The sequence below is a fragment of the Puma concolor genome, chromosome E4 (assembly GCF_028749965.1).
Source record: "Puma concolor isolate L17-30 chromosome E4, mPumCon1.1.hap2, whole genome shotgun sequence".
NCBI classification, from domain to species: domain Eukaryota; kingdom Metazoa; phylum Chordata; class Mammalia; order Carnivora; family Felidae; genus Puma; species Puma concolor.
The window spans coordinates 15134947-15160340 of NC_141683.1; the positions used below are offsets into that span (position 1 = coordinate 15134947).

The 25394-nt window shown below is 41.8% G+C and overlaps 1 protein-coding gene across 19 annotated transcripts in view; it reads left to right on the forward strand.

The window, feature by feature from the left end:
• The window catches only part of ESRRG (estrogen related receptor gamma), a 632553-nt gene that overhangs the window by 180343 nt on the left and 426816 nt on the right, over positions 1-25394 (forward strand). For 14 of the 19 annotated variants that reach the window (XM_086694094.1, XM_086694083.1, XM_086694082.1 and 11 more), the window contains one exon: positions 11132-11223. The exons of 4 other annotated variants lie outside the window; for them this stretch is intronic. The gene's annotated coding sequence lies outside the window, so the exon portion shown is untranslated. Of the gene's footprint in view, positions 1-2222; positions 2314-11131; positions 11224-25394 lie in introns of all 19 variants that reach the window. One more of the 19 variants, XM_086694085.1, reaches the window with a different exon arrangement.

The following is a 25394-nucleotide window of genomic DNA, read 5'->3' on the forward strand; positions in this document are numbered from 1 at the left end:
GTGAGAGAATTCCAAGCATATTCCATGCTGAGCACAGAGACTGGCTTGGGGCTCGATCTCACCACCCTGGGATCATGACCTGAGCCGAAATCAAGAGTCAGACATTCAGGGGCCCCTGGGTGGCGTAGTCGGTTAAGCGTCCGACTTCAGCCAGGTCACGATCTCGCGGTCCGGGAGTTCGAGCCCCGCGTCAGGCTCTGGGCTGATGGCTCAGAGCCTGGAGCCTGTTTCCGATTCTGTGTCTCCCTCTCTCTCTGCCCCTCCCCCGTTCATGCTCTGTCTCTCTCTGTCCCAAAAATAAAAATAAAAACGCTGAAAAAAAATTTAAAAAAAAAAAAAAAAAAAGAGTCAGACATTCAACGGACTGAGCCACCCAGGTGCCCAGAACTCTTTATCATTTAAAAAACCATTACCGTCTGGGTGATATGTGGAATTGTTGAATCACACTATATTGTACACCTGAAACTAATACAACACTATATTGACTAATTGAATTAAAATAAACACTTCCAAAAATTTTTTTTTTAATTTAAAACTGTCAACGTGATATGTTGATATCAACAACAGATTGGGGTGTATAGTTTTTGAGTCGGAGAAAAATAGCTCCAAGGTCACAATATGTCAAGGCTGCCCATCTGTACTGAATCCTGGGTCACTCTCAGGCAAAATTTAAAGCTTCTAGAGCAAGTTTCCGAGGAGTGTACCAAGAAGTAGGATGTCACTTCTGGAATCTCATATGATCATTCCCGTAAATGTTTTCCCAAAAGAGGGAAGGATTTGGAGATGGAATGGATAATGGTGATGAGAGCAAGGAGATGCCAAGGATGATTCCTTTGTTTCTGTCTGTACAGTGAGTTGGATGGTGGTATCAGTCTCTGTGGGAGAAGCAAAGAAGTGATGTGAGCTAGTCTATGTTTAAAAACAACAACTCAAATTCGAATGGATCCTCAGATCTCAATTGGCGAATTAATTGTTATTAATAGACCAATGGCTGTATAGTCTTCTAAAATCTTCATGATTCCTTGTCTACCTTTTTTTCAAAGAATCAGGCCATGCAATGATCAGTTTGATTCATTTTTACCGTTCTGCTTGATCCATGCAGGTGTGGCACTCTTGAATCAAAGTGCAGTGGTCCCCATGGGGAACCACAGCCTGTGATGTACTAAGATTCAGCCCTGTGGTTTTACTGTGCTTGGTTTTGTTTTCAAGTGTTAGCATTTTTCAAGTGTTAAAGACATAGCACCTCTTGAGCTAATGGTGTGGTCTGAGTCTACACGGCAGAGGCTCAGGGTTTCGTATTAGGTGCTTGTCGCTGATGCCCTTTGTAACCCTCCGAATTGACCAAAGCAAGATTCCAGTCTGTACTTTCTGTTTGGAACACAAGGTGAGGCAGATCAGAACCTAAAAATGAATTAAATCTGTAATGCATTGGTTATAGTCTGTTACTGGTTTGTTTGAGGCAGGTTGCTATTTTTGGAAAGTACTGAAACTGATCATGACAGACTCCAGGACTGAGGTTTCTCAAAAAGTTAATCCATTCACTTAGTAAATAATGCACTGTTCTGGGGAACAACTCTCCTCCTCCCATATTTTTTAATGATGGTGAAAAGTCAGTTGCTCTGAAAACTAACTTTCTTCATGCCAACCTGCCCTATTGTTTTTTGTTTCTTTTTTTCCTTAGCTGTGGTCTGCCAAAAAAAAACAGAACTAGGGCTTGGCACACCAGTTTTGATCAGACCAACCATCAGAATCATAATGTCCTAAGTACAAAGCTCACTAATTGAATTTCATTCACTGGACTGAAATATAGCAGCAAAGACAGAGAACACTGTCGGCCGTTTTTTATGAGGTTCGGAGTCTAAAGTCATTTTAAAAATTGGGTGATGCAATTTCTTGTGTCTTTCATTTAAAATGCTACTTGGTAAACAGTGTTTCAGATTAGTGTCTTTGTAATTTAAATGAAGACAATACATCAAGCTGAATCTGAAAGGAAAGTTTAGGAAAGGATTCATTCCTCTTTTTGTGTGATCTACTGTAGAAAATAATAAATAAATAGGTAGGAGAGAGGGAAAGAAAAAAAAAAGGTTTGAGGATTTTAACAGACAAAACTGAACTATTTTTAAAACAGAGTTAGTCCCAGTAGCTAAATCTTTGTTTTCTTCAAGCAGACTAATACATTCTGCCTAATTCATTTTTTATTTTCTCTCGGGGTCTGCTTGCAGATTTGCCTCAACAAAGGAAGCATCGTGTTACATCTTTTAAATAATTGATGGCTCTTGGTCCAAGCCAGCTTGAAGGAAATTCTGAAAATAGGTACTGATTGAGCAAATGCCTCCTTCCTTCTCCCCATTCCCTTCTTGAATACTCTGTACTCCTCTCTTCCCTCCCCCATTTGCTTCTTTGCCTCCTTCTTGACCGACCAGTAGAGGATGATGATATCATTTGGACTTAAGCTTTATCTAAGCCTAAGATACCACTTGGTATCCCTCATCTGTTTCATATCATTCTATATACTTTATTAAAGATGGGGGAACTGTTAATTATAAGCTGACTGATGTAAATGAAGAGTTCTTGATTATTCACTAGCAACGTTATGTCATAATCCCCACCAGAGATGGTTTGTTGGGACTACAGACAGTTACACTTAGAGCTTGTTCTTTTAAATTCAAAGGATGCTGTCTCCAAGGGTCAAGTTACCCTGGAAGCTGGGTCGGCTGGACTGTGGCCTTGCCAACTCCAGCTGTTCCTGCAAGTTCAAATACTGTGAGCTGACCCGTGTTTCCCCGCCAAGAAAGAGAAAGAGATTTCCATCTTATTTCACTGTTGAGTCATTAGCGGTTGTCTACAACTTGGAAAAACCATCCCTGCTTTAAGGCAGGGGTAGTCAGTAGGAACTTGGGCTGGTCCACCATGAACCTGGCTTCTGGTCATGACTTTGTAAGTCACTTTGAGTTCCAGAGCCTCTCTTTCCTTTCCTTACTGATGAAATGCAGGCTTTGGAATGGCTTATCTCCAACATCTAGCCAGCAATGATGTTCTTGTGTCTTCCAGAGAGGAAGTCGATTTCATTAATGTATTCCAGGTTTGAGTGAATGAACTATGTGCTCGCTCACAGTTAACCTTCTTCTTTCTTCACATTGTTTTTCTTTTCTTTTAGTCTATCACTTCTCTTCTGCTGCTTATCCCCTTTCCTTTCCCTTCCAGACTTTCCACATTTCTGTTTTCAGAGTGGAAGGAAAATGGTTGGCAAGGTGTTAAAGTGGAGGATCCTGGCCACTTATTTTCTTTCAATCTTGCCATCACTTACAGAAACTTTCACCTCCAGAAATTGCATCCTAAGGTATCCAATATTATTGAATTTGGGAAGACTAGCTATAAAGTGGAAACTACTGGGAGATCTAAATCTGGAATTCTAAGTTGGAGCTCAGTTTAACTGGGGGAAAGCTTTCCATCGTGTCCATCACTGAAACAGCTGTATCTAAATTGATGGATTATCGTCTACTCTTAAAGTGGTATCAGTGTCTGACCTACTCTCGTTTCCAGGGGACATTTTAAAATATCACATTGCTTACATTTTTCCATTTTTCTCTTATTATAGCAAGCTTGGTCAGGATGGGGAGCTGAAGCCATCTTTGCTCCAAATCTTCCCACTAATGAATAGCTCGTTTGAATATCCTGTGCCTGCCTAGGAAGATCTCTTCTGATTGCCTTTATTGAAATCTTGGAAAAAAGCTTCAAATAATCAAACCTATTTAGAACCACACAAACAACATATGGCAGGGAATATAGAAAGTTGAGGAATTTCTTCTGTTCATCTTCTCTCTGACTGTCTTCTAAAGTCATATTCAGAAGGATTAAAGGAACTATTTGTGTTCTCCCTCTTAAAAACCAATGCTATCCATCCTTTTTGAGAATATATGATGCATACATAGGCTTTTGTATCTGCATGTAAATAGATTACAGGTAACTCCTAGCGGTAAGATGTACTCCTAAGGTTTTGGAATTGAAAATGTGCTTTTCTCCAAGGATACCAGTGCTGTTAATAGTTGGGTTCTACAATAGTGCTACCATTTTCAGGAGCATTATGTGCTAAATGGCTTCTCTTTTTATTGGAATGTGCATTCTTTTTAAAATTTTTTTTTTTTAATTTTTTTTTCAACGTTTTTATTTATTTGTGGGACAGAGAGAGACAGAGCATGAACGGGGGAGGGGCAGAGAGAGAGGGAGACACAGAATCGGAAACAGGCTCCAGGCTCTGAGCCATCAGCCCAGAGCCTGACGCGGGGCTCGAACCCACGGACCGCGAGATCGTGACCTGGCTGAAGTCGGACGCTTAACTGACTGCGCCACCCAGGCACCCCTGGAATGTGCATTCTTAGTGCCATGTGGGGACCCAAAGAATAGATCTTTCTCACTCTGAAGGTAGAGAGGTTTTTCCCCATCTTTAGGGAGCTGATTGTAACACCCTGGAGGCTGCTGATGCTGAGGATGGGGGGGGTGCAAATCCTATTGCCTTGGGGGTCAGTGACTTTGACTTTGAGTGAAGGGATACTGGTAATTCAGTTCTCTGGATTTGCTCTAAAAAATATCTTCTGGGATAGGTAAGGGAATCCAGATGCTTCCGCCCCTAGCCCCATGCTGTGCAACCATGGTGGGATAGCACTGTTCACACTGTAATCTATGTGCAACAATGCCCCCAGAAGGTTCATAAGATGCAAAAGCCACTTGAGTGTATCTGGTAGTTTTTAACACTAGAATTATTTTTTTTTGTCAATTCAAGTTGTTCAATCTCAATACTTAATTGGGTAGAGGCAGTTCCTAGTCTACACAATAATACTGTCCCTGTGTACATTTTAAAACTGGTTGTTTAGGGGCGCCTGGGTGGCTCAGTCGGTTGAGCGTCCGACTTCGGCTCAGGTCATGATCTCACGGTCCATGAGTTCGAGCCCCGCGTCAGGCTCTGTGCTGACCGCTCAGAGCCTGGAGCCTGTTTCAGATTCTGTGTCTCCCTCTCTCTCTGACCCTCCCCCGTTCATGCTCTGGCTCTGTCTGTCTCAAAAATAAATAAACATTAAAAAAATTTAAAACTGGTTGTTTATACTTCAGAATATTTCCCAAATAGGAAAATTTATGTAGCTAGTGATGAGTTTCTAGATTAACCACAAAAAAAATTTCTCAATCATACTATAACTGAACTTCTAAAGGTTTACAGCAGTTTTGTTTTCTGTTCTTCAGTAAATCATCTACTGTATTGAATAAGAAATCTTCCACGTGGATTGGTTGTCACCATTTAAAATAGAAGTAATCTGGGGAAATTTATATTGCATTTTATAGTAAGAAGAGATCATTGAGGTAATGGTAACAAATTCCCATACCCTTCCAGTGCCCATCTGTCTTCCCTCACTCAGGATCCCCGAATGGCACAGAATACAAAGTGGAGCCTGAGATGTCTTCTAGCAAAAATATGCAGATGGTGAAATTGGCGGAGAGTGGTCAAAGATCTAGATTCTAATTCATCCTTCCCCCCACCTTCTGAGTATTCCAAAATAACAAGATGCCAGTGGCCTGTGGGACAACTGGTTCATGTACCTTTGGTCCCAGAAGACTCCAGATTCTTTAGGGATTATCGAAGCACGATGCATCCATCCATCTTTTCTCTCCTTGCAGGAACTTCTAAGTGTCCTGTGCATAACTGAAAGGGAGTTTAGTAACTAAGGTAGTAATTCTTCCTCCCCAAGACTCTGAGAGCAGGATCCCACTGCCCCCCTGATGTGGGCTGCCTCCTGTGTGTATGGGAGATCCCAAATAACATGATCCTGACTTGAATGCCTCTGATCAGAGATAAAGCTCAATGCGTGGGATCAAAAGGACAACTCATTCCAAAAATTGTTATCATAACGTGCACATTATTTTGAATTTTCATTAATTTCAGCGATGGGCTTTGGCAAGATGTAGATTCTAAATGTTAACTTGAAATCACAGCCATGTTGGTCATGACCATTGGCAACATCACACAGACAGCAACTTCTTACCTGATGAAATCAGCACCTGAAGGACTTTTGACCCTTCAAATCCTCCTTTTGTAAGACGTACCGTATTTTATTGCACTTTGCTTTATCACACTTGCAGATACTGTGTTTCTTTATGGATTGAAGGTTTGTGGCAACCCTGCATCAAGCAAGTCTACTAATGGCATTTATTTTCCCAAAGTGTTTACTCATTTAGTGTCCCTATGTCACATTTGGAGAATTCTCACAATATTTCAAACTTTTTATTATTATTATTATATTTTTATGGTGATCTGTGATCGGTGATCTTTGATGTTACTATTGTAATTGTTTTGGGGGGACACAGTGTACTCATATGAGACAATGAACTTAATCAATTAATGTGTGTGTTCTTCCTGCTCCACCCACTGGCCATTTACCTTCTCTCTTTCTCTCTCTCTCTCTCTCTCTCTCTCTCTCTCTCTCTCCTTTCCCTCTTTTTCCCACTCCCTCTCCCTCTCTGTCTCCGTCTTTCTCCTTCTCTCTTTCCGCCCTTTGGGCCTCCCTATTCTCTGAGACACAACAAAATTGAAATTAGGCCAATCAATAAGCCTACAATGGCCTCTGAGTGTTCAAGTAAAAGAAAGAGTCACACATCTCTCACTTTACATCAAAAGTTACAAATGATCAAGCTTAGTGAGGAAGGCCTGTCGAAAGCTGAGATAGGTCAAAAGCTAATAAACCTCTTGCTCCAAACCGTTAGCCAGATTATAATGCAAAGGAAAAGTTCCTGAAGAAACTTAAAGGTGCTACTCCCAGTAAACACAGGGATGATAAGGAAGTGAAACACCGGCTCTGATATAGAGAAAGTTTTAGAGGTCTGGCTAGAAGATGAAACCAGCTACATAAATTCTCTTAAGCCAAAGCCTCATCCAGAACAAGATCCTGACTCTCCCATTCTAAGAAGGCTGAGAGAGGTGAAGAAGCCACAGAAGAAGAGTAGGAAGCTAGCAGAGGTTGGTTCATGAGGTTTAAGGAGAGAAGCTATGTTTATAACCTCAAAGGGCAAAGTGACGCAGCAGGTGCTGATGTAGAAGATGCAGCAAGTTATCAGGAAGATCTAACTAAGATAACTCATGGAGGTGGTGGGCCGCCTGGGTGGCTCAGTTATTTGAGCACCGACTTCTGCTCAGGTCATGATCTTGCGGTTTGGGAGTTTGATCCCCACCTCGAGTTCTTTGCTGACAGCTCGGAGCCTGGAGCCTGTTTCCTATTCTGTGTCTCCCTCTCATTCTCTCTCTTTGCCCTGCCCCTGCTCATGCTCTGTCTCTCTCTCTCCAAAAAAATAATAATAATAATAAAAATAAAATAAAAAGATAATTCATGAAGGTGGCTACACTCCACAACAGGTTTTCCATGTAGACAAAACAGCCTTCTATTGGAAGAAGATGCCATCTAGGACTTCATAGCTGGAGAGGAGAAGTCAGTGCCTGGCTTCAAAGCTCCAAAGGACAGGCTGACTCTCCTATTAGGGGCTGAAGAAGCTGGTGACTTGAAGTTGAAGCCAGTGCTCATTTACCACTCAGAACATTCTAGGGCCCTTAAGAATTATGTTAGTCTGTCTTTTGGGATGAGCACTGGGTGTTGTATGGAAACCAATTTGACAATAAATTTCATATATTAAAAAAAACACTAGGGATAATGTAATTAAAAAAATTATGTTAGTCTAGTTTGCCTCTGCTCTATACATGGAATAGTAAAGCCTGGATGACAGCCTATCTTTTTGCAGCCTGGTTTACTGAATATTTTAAGCCCACTGTTGTGACCTGCTCAGAAAAGAAGATTCACTTCAAAATATGACTGCTTATTGACAATGCACCTGGTCACCCAAGAGCTCTGATGGAGATGTACAAGACCAATGTTGTTTTCATGCCGGCTATCACAACATCCAGTCTGCAGCCTATAGATCAAGGGAGTAATTTTGACTTTCAATTGTTATCATTTAAGAAATACATTTGCTAAGGCTATAGCTGCCATAGATAATGATACCTCTGATTGACCTGGCAAAATAAATTGAAACCTTCTGGAACAGATTCACCATTCTAGATGCCATTAAGAACATGTGTGATTCATGGGAAAAGGTCAAAACATCAACATTAACACATATTTGGAAGAAGGTGATTCCAGCCTTCATGGATGACTTTGAGGAGTTCAAGACTTCAGGGGAGGAAGTAAACGCAAATGTGGTAGAAATAGCAAGAGAATTAGAAGTGGAGCCTGTAGATATAACTGAATTGTGCAATCTCATGATAAAACATTAATGGATGATGAGTGTCTGAGCAAAGAAGGTGGTTTCTTGAGATGGAACCTACTCCTGGTGAAGATGCTGTAGATGCTATTAAGATTGTTGAAATGACAGCAAAGGACTTAAAAAATTACATAAGCTTAGTTGGTAAATAAAGCGTGGCAGGGTTTGGGAGGATTGACTCCTATTTTGAAAGAAGTTCTACTATGGGTAAAATGCTACCGAACAACGTCAGGTGCTACAGCGAAATCGTTTGCGAAGCAAGAGTCACCTGATGAGTCAGACTTCATGGTCTTAGTTTAAGCAATTGTCAGAGCCACCCAAGCCTTCAGCAACCACCACCCTGATCAGTCAGCAGCCATCAACATTGAGGCAAGACCTTCTACCACAAAGAAATTACGTGTCACTAAAAGCTGAGATGATGGTTAGCATTTTTAGCAATGAAGTATTTTTAAAATAGGGTATGGACATCGTTTTTGAGACATAATGCTATTGTGCCCTTAGTAGACTACATATAGTGTAAACATAACTTTTATATGCACCGGGAAACGAAAAAATTCATTTGACTTGCTCCATTTCAAGTCTTGCTTTATTTTCACAGTTTGGAACCCACCTGCAGTCTCTCCAAGGTTTGCCCGCACTTCTTGAATTGTAAGCTTTAAAAACAAAACAAGGGGCGCCTGGGTGGCGCAGTCGGTTAAGCGTCCGACTTCAGCCAGGTCACGATCTCGCGGTCCGTGAGTTCGAGCCCCGCGTCAGGCTCTGGGCTGATGGCTCAGAGCCTGGAGCCTGTTTCCGATTCTGTGTCTCCCTCTCTCTCTGCCCCTCCCCCGTTCATGCTCTCTCTCTGTCCCAAAAATAAATAAACGTTGAAAAAAAAAAATTTAAAAAAAAAAAAATAAAATAAAAAAAAAATAAAAACAAAACAAAACAATAACAAAAAACTAACAACCTACGTTGGTTCCCCTCAGGCTTCTTACCTTGTAGTGTTAGTTGGATGGGTTCTCGCCTCATTTTTCCTTAGACTTAAACAAATTACAACATTTTAACAGGACCTCTGTGTTCGCAGTCCCAGGAAATAAATAAGGTTGATTTCTCACATCGGAGTCATCTTGCTTCTTTCTCATTCATTGAGTATACTGGAAACATCTTCTGGTTTTTTTTATTTTTATTTTATTTTTATTTTTTTTTTTTTAATTTTTTTTTTTCAACGTTTATTTATTTTTGGGACAGAGACAGAGAATGAACGGGGGAGGGGCAGAGAGAGAGAGGGAGACACAGAATCAGAAACAGGCTCCAGGCTCTGAGCCATCAGCCATCAGCCCAGAGCCTGACGCAGGGCTCGAACTCCCGGACCGCGAGATCGTGACCTGGTTGAAGTCGGACGCTTAACCGACTGCGCCACCCAGGCGCCCCACATCTTCTGTTTTTATTTGCAAAGCACCTTTCCTTCCCGATTCTGGACCCTGTCAAATTCCAGTGCACGCAGGAAACCTCCTCGGTGTCTGGGCTTCGCAGATCTTCAGCTCTAATTGTCTGCAAGACTTTATTTACAAACTACCCCCTTTGTCTTCCAGTAGTCAAATTGTCCTCTTCAGCATTAAAGCCAATGATCCAAGTTTGATTCCGGTTGCTTTTTGTAGTCCAGGGAATTGAGGTGAAGCTGGGATTGAAACTTCAACTTGCTTCATTCTCGAGCATTTTATTTTTAACCTCATTCTGTAAAGAAAAGGGCAAAAGCTGTGGGTGTGGCGGTGTCTTAAGTGAATGTGATTTAGAGCTCCTCTGAGAATCTTCTAATCAAAATACAGGCATCTCTTTGAAGAGTTCACTCCCCAAAGTCTACAGTTACCTCATTCGTGCCTCAAGGGGTATAACAGAAGATGGCCTGGTACCACCTGATTAATGAGTTTTCCACATCTTTTCCTTAATGAACTGCACTGGATCCTGTATCCAACAAATTGTTAGAGGCCTTTCAGTTGTCCATTGGTCACACCCTTCTCGTCTTCTGCTTCTCCTTTCCCTGGGTTGCAAGTCCACAGAAGAATTCCCCTGGGTTTCCAAGGGGTCACCTTTTGCTCTGGAGAGTTTTCTTCTAGATGAAAGGGTGCTTTTTTTTTTTTAGATGGGAGAGGGGTTCAGTCAGGTCACATGGAATTGCCATGTCTGTACATCAAGATTGGTAGAATATTGATAGTTTCATACGGTTCCACCTAACAACTTCTCCTGATAAACATTCTACCTAAAACAGCATTTTGAAGTGCATGTCTAGCTAAAACCCACTGTGCAGTTTTTTAAAAGAGAAACTTGAAGTATTTTTCCAATGAGGAAACTTGTGTTTCTCTAACCTGCTCCCTTTTCTCTTTTCTGAGGATCAGAGAAATAAGAGACAAAACCCTCATATTTGGAGAAAGTCACATATTTTGAGCTGGATGTGAAATAAGTAGGAAATCCTTTGGTCCCTGTGATAGAATTTTTTTCTGAAAGTTATAAATGGGAGTTATCATGGAAACTGCTTTGAAACCTTAACTAGAGCATTCACTATAAATAAGAGAGGAGCAGAAGATTAATAAATCTGATAAAGCTGAGAAAGAAGAAAACTTGAAATAAGAAATGAGGACTGTACCTCGTTTGAGCATTAATATGGCCCTGAGTACATATATAGGAAAATCAAAGACTTGCTCAAGGCAGAGCGTGCGAAGCCATAGCTATTAATGTGTGCTTAACTCTATTGCCTGGGAGATTTTATTAAATGCAGCGGCCAAGGAAATTGACCTCACTTTTTTTTTTTTTTTCCTTTTTTGGGTTGGATCCTTGCTCACGTCACGTAAATGAATAGAGCTGACAATTTACTGGCTCATCAATGAAACAATATTAAATTATGAAGATGTAAGGAAAAAATCCTACGCTAACATTGTTGCAGTTTGAAAGGTAAGCTGTCCCCTACAAGAGTAGGAGATATTAATGTTCATTTAAAAACCTATATAACATAATGCCAGGTGATACACATTATAGGGTTAAGTGGCCTCTTGATACCTTTGATTCACTGCTGTTCTGGAATGTATCTCATTAGCAACGTACATGAAGAGGCTCCCATGTTTTTTCTTGTTCTGTCTTTTAAAACGCAAAAACACCATTGTTCACGCTTTTAGAGTGTTTTATTTTATGGGATATTCTGACAAGTTGGGCTCTACTGAATGTGTGTTACAGTGATCGTGGGGTTCCTTTTCAGAGGTTTTGCCCTTGTTTTTATTGGTTCACCATACTGACCATGAAACATAGCCGTCAGAGCCAGACTGTTTCTTAATTCTTGTCTTTCGGGGATGTGGAAGAAACAAAGTATTATTTTTCTTGCTGTCTTGTCCCTTGCTTAAGGTTGGAAGCCTCTTCCTAATCCTGTCTTCTGTGAACTTATTAAAAGGACTTGGTATCCTGTCTCTTACCAATCGAATACCTAGTTCTTCCCAAGTATACCTAGATATTAAGTCTTTACTTCACTTTTGAAAGAAAATCATCCTGCTGTTCTTGGCCACCATCGTTACTCAGTTGGTCATGGACCCAGGCTCGTCTCTTGAATTTAGAGCCCCGTTGTAATGACTGCCTGACAGGATCCGAATGTGGAGAGGTTCTTTTTGTGGAAATAGTTCCTGCTTCCCTCTGACCCTCAAATGGGCTTACAACTCAGGAAAGGTGACAAACCACTGCCCTAAGCAGTTAGCTCTTCCGAGGCAGTATCAGTAATTTATTTGTCACCCCCAGTACCTGCTGCAGGGTCTGGTGCAGAGTGGGTGTGCAAGAAATTCGTGCACACTAGCTGACGATGATGCCTCTCTGTCCTGCTCGGTGCTGACCCCTCTGCAGTGAGTCAGATTTTCTGAACAGCATTCAGCAGATTTCTGCTTCAATGTGGAAAATGGCACTTTAGAAGTCGAATTACCTTTTTCATGGCACCCAAGTTGCTTAATTTGCAAATTGAGAATAATTTAGGCAATGGGAGAATATGTTTCCATGTGTGAGTGGATTGAAATGAGTTTGGTGTTCTGTCTGCTCCTTTAGCTCAAACTATCGTAAAATGGAGTTCTGGCCAAAAATCATTCAGTTATATGATTCTGGGATATCATCTGTGTTTTGTGTAACATCAGTTTAGTTTTAATTATTGGTGATACTTAAATCTGTGCTTCTTGTAAACTGAAGGTATGCCCTACCTTAAGAAACCAGAATGTGCTGCAAATTCATGCTTCCTATGCCTTTGCATGAAGGGACACTTATTTGCACTCTATAAATAACTTGGCTTTATAAAATAATTTATCACAAGATTCCTTTAAGTAACCACCTCTCTTAGAGCATTTGAAACATGATTTGATTTGAACAAAATCAATGTCCACTCACTCAACTTTTCAAGAACACATCTGCTTTGTCATGTGAGGCAGGTGACAGGAGAAAAATCAAGCAACAAGGAATGAGGGTCTTAGTGAGCTGAATAGGAATTAATTTTAATTTAGAAAAAAATTTGCTTTTCTAGAGTTTCCCAGGGAAAACACCTTCACCTTTATCACCTCCAAAGTACATAAGGAAAAAAAAAAAAAGAGCAGGCCAATTTTTAGTTTGGAGAAGATAAATCTGTTTCTTCGGTGGGTCGCATTCTGCATTATGCATGTGCGTAAAAGTGAGGTTTGCTTTGATCCTGACTATTAAAAGTTTATTTTTAAACTCAGACTGGGCAGGAATCCAGCGATGCTCTTTCCCTGCGTGCATCCTGGTTTCAGGTCCTCAGCCTGGCTGAATGTAGCTAAGCAGCAGGAAGTAGTTGAAAAGTGTGGAGACTTGGTGAGTGTTAGGGTTTTTTTCCCCCCTTCTTCCCCTCCATTTTTGAAATTCAAATTGAATGCAATTTTCAGCTCATTTGAGCCAGAATATACTGTTGCTGAGCTTCAGTGGCTCTTAAATTCAAACTCACAGGAGAAAACAGATATCATCTGTCACAGAGGGTGGGAGAGAGAACACTCCCCCTATTTTATTCACGGGAGGCAGAGCTCTAGTAACTAATTCAAACCTTTCTGCCTCATCGACTAATCATTCACCAGCGAACTTATCAACTAATCAATGAAACCTTTAAGACACTCATCTTAGGAAGTCGGGAGCAATTTCCCCCTCCCTTAAAAAAAAAAAAGTCATTGTTCAAGGCTATTTTTGTGTTGTTGGGATTTTAATACCTTTTTTGCAAACTGAGACAGAATATCCTGGCAATCTTTTTCCTGCCCTTCCTGACTATTTTTATTGTTTCCATCTTTAATGTCTTTGTCAATGCTATGTATTTATGACCGAGGATTAGCAGAAAGCTTACTGCTGGCTAAGTGAGGCCAAAATTTTGAGTTTTTTCTTCACTGAACAGACTGCCTGAAAAATAGTCTTGTTTCTTGGGGCAGATATAAATACCAATTAAAAGAGGAAGACGCACTCATACAGTCCCTGGGTTTGCTAGTGTGCCTTATCTTCAGGGTGGCTGCTCTAGTGTGGCTTGAGAATGCGTCTCGGGAAACTTCTGCTACTGGATATGTGCCCAGGGAATGCAAATGACGTGAACGAATGATAATCTGAAATCCCTGCTCTAATTTTGGCAAGGATGTGATGTGGCAATTCTGATTCTGAAATCTAGGTTTCATGATTTACCACTGGTGCTTATCTTTGACTATTCTAATGTAATCCAGAATTTCCATGGGAACATGAAGTCCATTAACCTTCTCTCTCTCTCTCTCTCTTGCTCTCGCTCTCTCTTTTTGTTGAGGTATGTCTGTGAGAGACAATTATGATATTATTTCAAAGTAGGTAGGAGAAAAACAATTTGCTCCCTAAATATTATCTCTCATGAAATTAGCTCATACCCACCACATGTGGGGTTTAAAAATGTTTCACAGTGAGGGTATGATCAAGCCATATATATTTATATGTGAGTGTGTGTGTGTGTGTGTGTGTGTGTGTGTCTCTACATGTCCTCAAGGTGTCCAGGAATGTGACAGCAGGAATTTCTAAACAAGTCATTTTCACATTAATAAAGGCGTCAACGACTTTATCCTCTAAGTGGTAATGTGCTTGTGCCTTCTGCCCCTGGTGGAAGACATTTATTTCGTTGCTTTTATAAAAAGAATACCCTCACTTGTTAACCTGTTTCTCACTACGATGCCTTAATACAACTACCAAGACTATATTGTTGTTTCTTTGACTTCACTGTAAGAAGCCAAACTACCTTAATGAGGAATCCAATCCACATTTTTAGCTAATTACGAAGTTATTAGAATTTTAACTTTTCTACTGAAATATCAGATCTCTTCAATATGCAGGTAACTACTGAATGCTTACTATGTGCTAGACCTCCATTATGCTGAGATTTATAACATGCAAAATAGTAGTTTTCTTTTTTTTTAAAAAATTTTTTTTTTCAACGTTTATTTATTTTTGGGACAGAGAGAGACAGAGCATGAATGGGGGAGGGGCAGAGAGAGAGGGAGACACAGAATCGGAAACAGGCTCCAGGCTCTGAGCCATCAGCCCAGAGCCCGACGCGGGGCTCGAGCTCACGGACCGTGTGATCGTGACCTGGCTGAAGTCGGACGCTTAACCGACTGTGCCACCCAGGCGCCTCAAATAGTAGTTTTCTAAACCCAAGTGAGGCAGATATTGGAAATGAAATATCAGCATCAATTAGGCAGGAAACGGTGAGGCTTGAGAAGCCTTCAGGTTCTCAGATGATTCTCAAATATGCAGTCCCTCTTGTTTTCCTCAGTCGGTAACCGTTGGTATGAAACAAAAATGATCTAACGTGGAGGTAGGAGAAAAGGTGAGACACAAAATAATCAGCGTAAAGGATAAGCAATATATATACGTAAATGCTGAATGTATCCTATTCTTCAACAACTGCTTACAGCGCTGGGTAAGTCAGGATGGACAAGTGGGGTGCTGTAATCCTGCATTGTAAAGTGGGTAGGTCAGGGGTGAGCAGAGGAGAGCAAGGAAGCCAATTCAGGAGGGAGGAAAAGCTGGAGTGGAAGGGAGAATGTTTGAGGCAGGGGCTTGGTACGCTGTGTGGGAGCTTGCTCATACCCAGAGGGCCAGTAGTTAAATTTCTAGAAATTTCATGAGCCAGCTTTTACAATATATCATTAAAAATTAAATTATGTGAACTTACAATAAATCACTTATATTAAAAACAAAAGTAATGAATGCTGAAAACCTATCACTTCCTAATTATATCCCTCCCCATGCATTGCAATTATCTGTGCTCTTGAGATGTGTCCATCATATTGGGAGGTGGAAATACCGTCTGTGATGTGCTACACATCTCTTCCCAGCAGCAGGTTCCATGATGCTATGTTGGTACCTTGACATCAGCCATGGGAAGACTATTTATTCCACAGAAATTGGCGAATGCTAAAAATTGGGGCTTTTTTTTTTCATTTGAGAGCCAATTATTAAAGACAAAACAGACAACATGGAGAGTGGAGGGTGGGAGCAGGGCTAAAAAGCTGGGAGGTGTGAGAGGAAAAATGCCAGAGAGCAGGGTTACAGGAAGAGAATGGTTTCCTTTTATTATTGAAGAGCAGAGCATTATGTTAGGCAAACAGTTCACAGTCTTTTAGAAATCATTGGGAGCCATTGACCATTTTTAATACATTTTATTATTATTGTAATCCATGTTCTCTATAGAAAATTTGAAAATAGAATAATAGCTTATAATTCTATAATTATTGGTATGTGCCCCATACTTTTTAAGTGCTTTAAATATAATACATCATTTAATCCTGAAAGTAGCCCCATCGAGTAGTTGCTATTCTCCCATGTTAAAATGGGGAAGGTGAGTGCAGAAAAGTTCAGAAGTCTGGCCAAGTAAAGGAGTATGATTTGAATGCAGGGAATTAGTTCCACCTAGAAGTTCACTCTGCTCTGCTGCTGTTCCGTGCAGAAATGACAACCCACGATGATCCCCCACCTGGCCTCATAGTAGCAACATTTAGGAGGGGGAGAGGCACTCCTTCAGTTGTAGACAATTAAGATTTGGGGTGTGAGGAATCTAAGTGGGGAGGATCCCCTAGCAAATCAGCTTTGAGGGGAGCACAAGCCCAAACTCGAGAAAACCCCTGCACGTGGATGTGAGAGAATATTCATCATCACAGGGATCGAGCATAGAAAGAAGAGCTTTTGGGAAAGGTAAGCTTTAGGAAGAAATGGAAGAAAGGAATCATGGATGAGAGAATGAGCCGTTGGAAGGGAAGAGAAATACAGGGGAGCATCAAGCACAGTGTCCTGAAGATACGGAGGGAAGAGTTTGGGGAAGGAGTTGCTAATGAACAACGAGGGCTTCTGTGCAGTTTCGTAATGGTAACCATATAATTTCTCATCCCAACTGAGTCACTTTGAGCGTGAAGGGGGTGCTATTAATAATTAGGCCAGGAAAGCAAAATAACAAGGGAACAGTGAAGTATGATCACACTAGGTTTGCAAATGGTTGAAAGTGGTAGATTTCTAAGAATTCATGATGGTCTGGAAAGGATTTCTTTTTGACCAACATTTACTGAGCATCTACCATGAGGAATGCTAAGTGCTGAAGATAAAGTTAAAAAAAACATTTTGTTGGGGGAAAACCGAGAAATTTGGTGTTCGAAGCATAATCTTCCTTTGCCACTCATACCCAGAAGCAGTCACTATTCACAGTTTATTAATAGCTTTTTCTACATATTCCAATGGTTATAGAGATATCTATCTAACTAGTCTTGTTTTCAGCTAAAAAAAAATGCAACTTCCCACATACCATCAGCCTGCAATTTACTTACTGAGCATATATACATCTTTTCAGGTGAGTGAATATTTAGTATCCTCTTAAATGGCCATATCATAATATTTGTCTATTCCCTTATTGATAGACAGCCCTTTTTTGGTGCTATTTCCGTGATGGTATCTACTTTTTTTTCCTGTGGTCCTATTTCCATAGGAGAGATATATAGAGTAGGATTGCTGAGCCAGAGTGGATCTCCATTTTCACTTTTACATTAAACTGTCAGTTGATAGCTTAAAAACTATATAAAATAACTCTTGTACCAACCTTGTATGAACACCCACTTCCTAGTTAGCCATGGTTATGTCAGACTCAAATTTTTTGCCCATTTATTGTTGGGAAGTGGTATCTTACAACTATTTCAATTAGCATTTTAAAAATTATTAATGAAGCTGAGTGTCTTAATTTTATTGGTCATTTGTATCTTTTTTAGTGAATTTACATCTTCATAATCTCTTGCTAATTTTTTCTGTTGAAATAGTCATCATTGCCCTTATTTGTTGAAATTTCTTCCACACCAAGAATATTAACCCCTTTTCTCTTCAATGTGTTATGAAAATCTTTCCCATTTTATTTTTACCTTTTCATTTTGCTTTTGATTGTCATTAAGGAGAAATGCTTGAATATGTTTTTTTTTTAATTTTTTTTGTGGCTTCATTTTCTGTCTTCCTTAGATTGATCATTCCCCCTCAAAAGAAAGAAAAACAATATTAATTTTATTCTAAATCTCTTATCTATTTTTTCAACATAATTCTTGATCCTCATAACTCATAGACTATTAGGGAACATGGCTGCAAGTGTGGGTATTTTGATTGCATTTGATCAGAGCTCTAACTAAGGGGGCGTCCCAGAGCTATGAGAACCCCAAGGAGGGTACTTGGGTCAGTTGGGTGCAGGGGAGAGAGGGGGTGCAGCTGGGCTTCCTGTAGGTGGGGTTTCGAGCTGAGGGAAATGGCAAGTTAAGGAGACTTGGAAACTTTTAGGATGTCAGGATGTTTTACAGGACAAGGAAACAAGGGCCATGTGCTTTTGTGGGATGGGACAAGGGAAAGCATTTTTAATATTGGGGAAAGCTATTTTTCTGAAATTTTCAAAATCTCCACAAAGAGTCGGTATTATTTTTATGGTCAGAAAAAGTAATTTTAAGTTGAAGAAAATGAAACCTCTGAATGTAGGATTGAAGAAACTAAATCATAAGTCAGGAAAGGTAAGAAACACCTCCACCTACAAGGTTAGGATGGGACAAAGAGGGACAGGGATCTGTGTTTGAGGATTAGAAGGAATTTGCACATCATCTTTAATATCTGTGTGCCTTTCTCCAGTTACTTGGGGGCCAGGTGATGACAGGTGCCTGCTAACTGAACTTGACCTTCAGCCTTTCAACTTTCAAGTCTCACTGTGGGCCACTCCGGGATAATATCCCATTATCTACAATGAGGTCCTTTCTGACTAACTTGGCAGTGAAATCATGGCGTTATCTCATCATGTACTTCTAGTTTTCACATACCGTTGTGTTTCTCTACTCTTCACTTTAAAATGTGTAACCACTATGGGACCTCATGTGTTCAAACTGGCATGCTTCAGACTTGCACTGCCTTCTGTCTGGGACCCCTCACAAATCTTTGTCAGGCCTACTGGAATCCTTCATCCTTCAAGTCCAGCTTATACATCATCTCTTTGTTGCAGCCTTCCTTGAATTCATCAGCTAGAAGAAACCTAGATGTTGAAATGTGCCCTGGTACCATTTAAGTCTTATCCTAAGGCAACAAAGTGTAACAGTGATATTTTATAGTGATATACAATGATACATATTCTGATGTTATATCTAGTGACATATAACATATATTCTAGTTATGTATTCATCCTAAAACACCAAAGAATATAATGATCATGTTCCTAGCTAGGTTGAAATTTCTAGAAGGGAAAAAACCATGTTCTACCTCTTGGCCATGTTCTCCTTTAATGCAGAGAAGTCTCATCTTCCAGGAGAAAAGGCTAGTAGACCAAGTCCATTTGTAGAAACAAATCCATGGACAGCAAAGGAAAGAGAAGGTGAGGGATGAAGGTACTCACAGGATCATCAGAATATAAAGCCATTTCCTTAACATAATGGGATAGGAGCTTGAGGAGAGCATAATTCTGAATAAACCTCAGAAGGAAGTGAGCCTAGGAAAGCACAGGGCATGAATAAATGGACTACCTTGTACTCATGGTGGAGGGCCCAGAGGAAGTTAGACAGAAAATTGGAAATGAACCACATTCACACGTTCCCTCGCATTGGGTGGCCAAAGAGCAATACGATGCAAAAGAGACCTGAGTATATCTGAATCAGAAGGAAAGTGTAAGAAGAGAGATTAAAGCAGCAGGAGAAGAAGAAGGGTATTTGTGAAGAGGGAGAAGTGAGTCAGAGAAAGGTTCTTCAGAGGGGATGTGAGTCAGAGGAAGATTACATAATAAACTTGGCTGAATGTCTGTGAAGTGAGGACAGTGATGGACCTAGACAGGAGAGAGATCCAATGAAGCCATGAGGGGCCTAATAATTGGGGTGAGGTAAGAGTGACATGGTATGGTCAGGGGTGAGAGGTGTTCTGGGGTGGGGAAAATCAGGCACAGTTTCTGTGAGGACCCAGGGAGGATGATGGCCTGACAGGCAAGACGGTTATGCTTGGAAAGGGATCACACTTAGCATCTTTAACAGTTGAATAGCATCTTACACCAGGAAGGGACTAGGGAGGTCTGGTTCAACGTCTGAGGTGCTTAATGTCATCTCTGGGCAGGCCTGATGGCTTGTCTTTCTCCTCTGTCTCCACCCCGGCCAAGCCAAACAGCTTTACATCCCCTACACTGTTATGTTCTTTCTTTCTCATTCATACCTGCAGTTCTCTGTCTGGAATGTTCTTCTATACACTTTTTGTTATTCATCTAACTTCTATTCAAATTCCAGGGCTCTGCCTAAAGACATTTATTTAAAGCCCCTCCCCCCCCCCCCCCCCCCCGCCACCCCCAGCCCACCTTGGGAAGCATCGCATGTTCCCAAGCATTTGTCTCCTACTTCTTAACTTACATGGGACATATAGTTGCTTCTTGACTGTTGCTTTTCTAGATTAGAAAGTCTATTCCGTCCCATCTTCTAGGACTTTACTGGTTACAGAGTAGCTGCCAGGTAAATATCTCTTGAGTGAAGGAAGGAAGGAAAGAGGGACGGGAGGAAGGGAGATAAATTTTTAAATTTCACCGCCAGTTGTTGACAAAGCCTGCCATACTTTTTCTGAAACTAAGTACAGTGAGGCTTGATCTAAGTGTGACTTGAACAGTCCTAAACAGATTGGGGAGACCAGTGGTTGGGTTTCTCCTAATAGTTTAACCATCACTGAATGTGCATCTCAGTGGCATTGAATACAGCAGACCTACTGTTTTGAAGGCATCCATCCTCACCATGACCCATTTCTAGAAAATTTTCATCCTCTCAAACAGAAACAGTGATTCCTCATTCCCTGCTCCTTCCAGCCTCTAGCATCCACCATGCTAATTTCTGACTCTGTGAATTTGATTACTCAAGGTGACCCCATAAGTAGAGTCATACATATTTGTCCTTTTGACTCTGTTTTACTCATTCAGCATAATGTGTTCAAAGTCCATGTCGTAGCCCATGTCAGAATCATACCCCTTTGTAAGGCTGAATAACATTCAATTGTATGCCTACATCACTGTTGTTTTTCCATTCATTAACTGATGGGTATCTGGGGGTTGTTTTCATAGGAGATCAGTATTTTAAGTTGTAGGTAAAAATGGGGGCTGAGCAGTGGTGTCAAGGCTGGTAGAGTCAAGCAGCAAAGGGAAGGGTAGATGGAGGAATCATCCATTTGTATGACAAAGTCAACAACAATGTCCAAGAGCATGGAGACAAGACGGGGGAGAGGGAATGCTTCAACTGGGCCTTGGCAGCCTTGACACGAAGAGGGCAATGAAGATGGGTGCCATGAATTAAACATGATAGTAAATATTGAGAAGTAGTTTGGAGAAATGCCCATTTTCCCCCTTCCCGTGCTGTCAATTGGAGGAGGGGGATGAATGAGAGGGAGCGGAACAAAATGAGACATCGTCTGGGTGAAAGAAACAAGAGCTGGATGGGAGACGAAGGGGAGTTTGGCTCCATGGGGCACTGGGGATGATGTAATGATGAAGGAAGAGCCAGTGAAGTCTTAATTCAAAGCCGTTCTACAATTTTCATGCAGGGAGAGCCCTCAATGCTATGAGATCAATGGATATCTATTCTATAGTTCATTACAATCCAAAGAAAGGGATTCCACAGCTACCATTAGGCACCCATCCCTCATGTTCAAGACTGTCTTTTTTTTTTTTTTTTTTTTCAGCTAGACTAGTTTGGGCCCTTTTTTGTCTCCTTGACTTTTCAGTAGTTGGAAAATAATTATTCATACTTATTCCATCAAAATCCCTTACATGCCTGAATTCTTTCTCAGTTAAAGATTGGAACTGGATTAAACTCTTTTCCCTTAACGACTTCTCAGTTACAGTTTTTCTAAGCCTTTAATGCCCTTTGAATTGTCTGTGTTAGGTTTGCTTGGGTTAAAGAATAGTCAGATTTTGCCGTGTCCTGTTTGAAGCTAGTGTTCTCCTTAATTACCTGGTAATTCCATTTCCTTGTGCCATTGTCTGGTGTGGCACTGAAAGGGCGCCATTTTGTGGTAGACAGAAAGGGCGCCATTTATTTCTGAAAGCAGCTTGATGAGAGGGGCTCATTACGTGCCATATCCGTCTGGCTCAACCTCTCAGCCTAGAGGCAGAGCAAGTTACTTTCCAAGATACTGCTGGCCCTGAGATTGTGTTACCTTTTTGGAGGTGTTATTTTTTTCTTTCTACTTCAGAAGTCTAGCTCGTTGGCCCATTTCAAGTTGCCTCTGATCTTTAACTGCTGCTCCTCTGCCCCTTGAATCCATCCTGGGGGAGGCTCTCACTGGTCACTTTGCAGAGTCCCCTCAGGCCAAGAAAGCCTCCCTCTCTTTGTTTCTACTTAACCCCTGCCCTTCATGGTGGTGAGGGGCCATCTCTGGGCCACCTCCCTTGTAGTCTGTTATTATTTGCAGGTGATTAGCAGGTGGCTTCTAAGCAAAAAGGAACATTGCCCCAGGCTCCGCTCTCCCATAGGCTCTTGCCATTTTGCTACAAAAGAGAAAAATCGAGCCTTTGAACAGTGTATATATACTATTCATGTCCTTAGAAAGAGAGGAATGTCTATAAAATTTCAGGAACAGTATTAGATTTTACTCAGTTATCAGAGGGCAGAACTATTGGGTGATGGCTTGGATTGCTTTCGGAATTAAAAAGAAGCAGTTGCCACAGCTAGGTGCCTGGTCTTTTAGTAAAAGCTTATTTGAGAATTTCTCTCTAGACACTAATCCCCCAACAAGTTGTATTCCAGTGAGACAGAGTGTCCATGAAATATAGTAATTGGGGCCGTGTTGAGCCATTCTTCTTGCAAGGGGGAGCCGGCTGCGTGACAGCATGCTGCATTCAGCATTCCGCCTGCACACTGGCGACTCATTTGACCAGATGAAAGCTCCCTTCTCTACCTCCGTCTTCCAGGCTTTTTTGTCACCTACGCTGCTACCTTCAGGTTCCCCAGGGGAAATATTATATGCTTCTTTCAACATCTTGAGCTACTGTCCCTGGCATTAACTGAAACATTATCCTTTTTGTTTTTTTGTATCTCTGAACGAAGTGTAGTGTCTGCTCAACTCCCCTGCCCCCCAAAAAGGGGCTAGTTCATTTACCTGAGTTTTATTATTTTTTATTTTTATTTTTATTTTTAGAAAGAGAGAGAGAGCCTGAATAGGGGAGGGGCAGAGGGAGAGGGAGAGAGAATCTTAAGCAGACTCCATGCTCAGCGCAGAGACTGACGCGGGGCTCAATCCCACAACCATGGGATCATGACTTGAGCCAAAAGCAAGAGTCAAAGGCTTAACAGACTGAGCCACCCAGGCGCCCCTACCTGAGTTTTAAACTGCTAGTTTCTCTCCTAATATTTTTAGTTGAAAAATAAAATTGAAAGCCCATCAGAACTTTCTCTCCCTGCCTCCCGTGCCGAATACACATTACCAAACGACTTGGTATTTGGATTCGAGGTGTGCAGGAACCACATGAACCTGCATGGACTTCTCATTTTCCACGGGTGCTCTCAGTTTTCCTGGGCGGGAAGCTGGTTGTGTCAAAGTAGCTGTTTGTGTAGCAGAACGGGTCAGAAAACAATTCCTAACATTCTTTGACTCTGGATTTAATTCTTTACTCATTTATGAAGGTGCAGTTCGTCCTTCAGAGTACCTGGCCAATTTCATCTGTTTCGCTGTTCCCCAAATGTGCCCCGACCTGCTGAAGCTGCTCCCGGGCAGAAGCCTGGCACTCTGTATTTTAACAAGTGCCTGAACTCCCCCTTTGGGTCTGACAAGGCTGGGAGACACTGTTTCATTCGTCCCCGATTTTTGCTAGCAGAGATGCACGCGGGGTCTCAGGGTTGCGTGAGAAGGTGCGGAGCTGTTTGCGTGGCCTTTTTCTCTCGCTTGGCTCAGGATCTTTTGTCCCAAGGAGATCCCGATCATAGAACAGCAGGCCCATTTTGAACAAACCAGGAAAAGAGGGAGACTGTTAAAAAAAAAAAAAAAAAGCAAACAAAAACTGAGGGGTGTGTTCTCATTTATTTGAGAATAACCTTAGGAGGTATCAAGTTGAAATAGTCCTCAGGGCTAGGGCTGCTGCCTTGCTGGTCTCAACATGTTTTCTATGACAACAATAATAAAGGCTGTGTCTCCATCCTGTTTAAATCACAAAACCAAGTGGATTCTTTGTTTCCCTGCATGAGAACTGCATGTGGTTCCTATTCCCTGATAAGGTGGCTCAGAAAAATGACCTGTTGCGATGACCTGGAAATCTTCTCGAGTATAATCCTCCAGATAGTGGTAGATGATAGAGAAGAAAATCAGGAAGCTTTGACATGTGCCGGGGAAGAGCTGCTGGATGTAAATATACATAAGGAAGACAGCGCACTTTTATTACCTATTGAATAAGGCAGGCTGGGGACTGAGGGGCGATTGAAAACAGTGTCTTGGGTACGTAATAGAGTTTCAGATTTCCTCACCTTGCCCGGTGCTGCTCTCCTGTTTGCCCGAGTCTCATTTTTGCCCTGCCATAAATAACCCCAAGCTGGGGCCACAAACTATATCAACAACAAGAAAGCCACGACGGTAGCCTTTCGCCTATTTGCGGCACTCTGGATCGCCATGGCAACAATGGTCTTAATTACGGAGAGCCCAAATGATAACTTGTATATCAGATGTGGCTCACTTTCCCCCGTGGACAAAACTCGGATTCGAGAGCAGCTTTGTATGTAGATTTTCCTTCTAGGCTGGATTTTATTATCTGCTCTAACAGACAGCTCTTGTGCTCCTGGAGTGAACCAGAGGGAACGAAAGTACTGCCTTGAGGGGCCTGCTGGACAGGGGCCCTCCGTGGAGATGAACGGGACCCTTGTGTCTCAGAGGCAGCCCGATGCCCTCATCCCTCGTGAATTTGAGAAGCAAGCAAGCCATTGCTCTCAAGGGCTGCTTTTGGCTTCCCCTGTTGACCAGTGGAAGTCCACGTGTTAGGACAGAGACTTGTGTGAAGCTCCGTCTGGTAATCATCCTTGACAACGTTCAGGATTATGCCGGAGGTGCTGACAAGTGATTCCATCGTGGCAGCGGTCACGGAAATATGGAAATCACAGCAGCTCTCCAATCAGAGCCGTGGAGGGAAAAAGGCAGGAGGGAGCACATCTTCTGATGCAGATGCCCCCCACCCTTTGTTTCGGGATCTGCTTGCCCATTCTTTGAATTTCTCTTCAGGCCTGGAGAGGTACCACCCCATAGCGAAATATTTCCGGACTTCCTCATTCTGAAAGCTCTTGCGAAGCTAAATCATCTTCCCCTTAGGTAAACATAAATCATTGTCTACCTTCTTTGCTCCTTGAGTAGACCTTTTGCTACATTCATTAATTATGGCCGCTGCCTGGTGGCACAGTAGTGGCTGAGTCACCGCTGTGAGCATCGTTTCTGGAACGCCCCCGTTTCCGACACTGAGCCCTACGATCTAATTCGGTGTTGAAGAGGCCCTCCTTGGCAGTGGACAGCTGGGTGGTAGTGCGTGAAAGAGACGTAGCCTGCAGAAGGCAGCCGTGAGGTCTCAGGGGTGAGGGAGGTGAGGGAGGACATGGGGGGCGTTGACG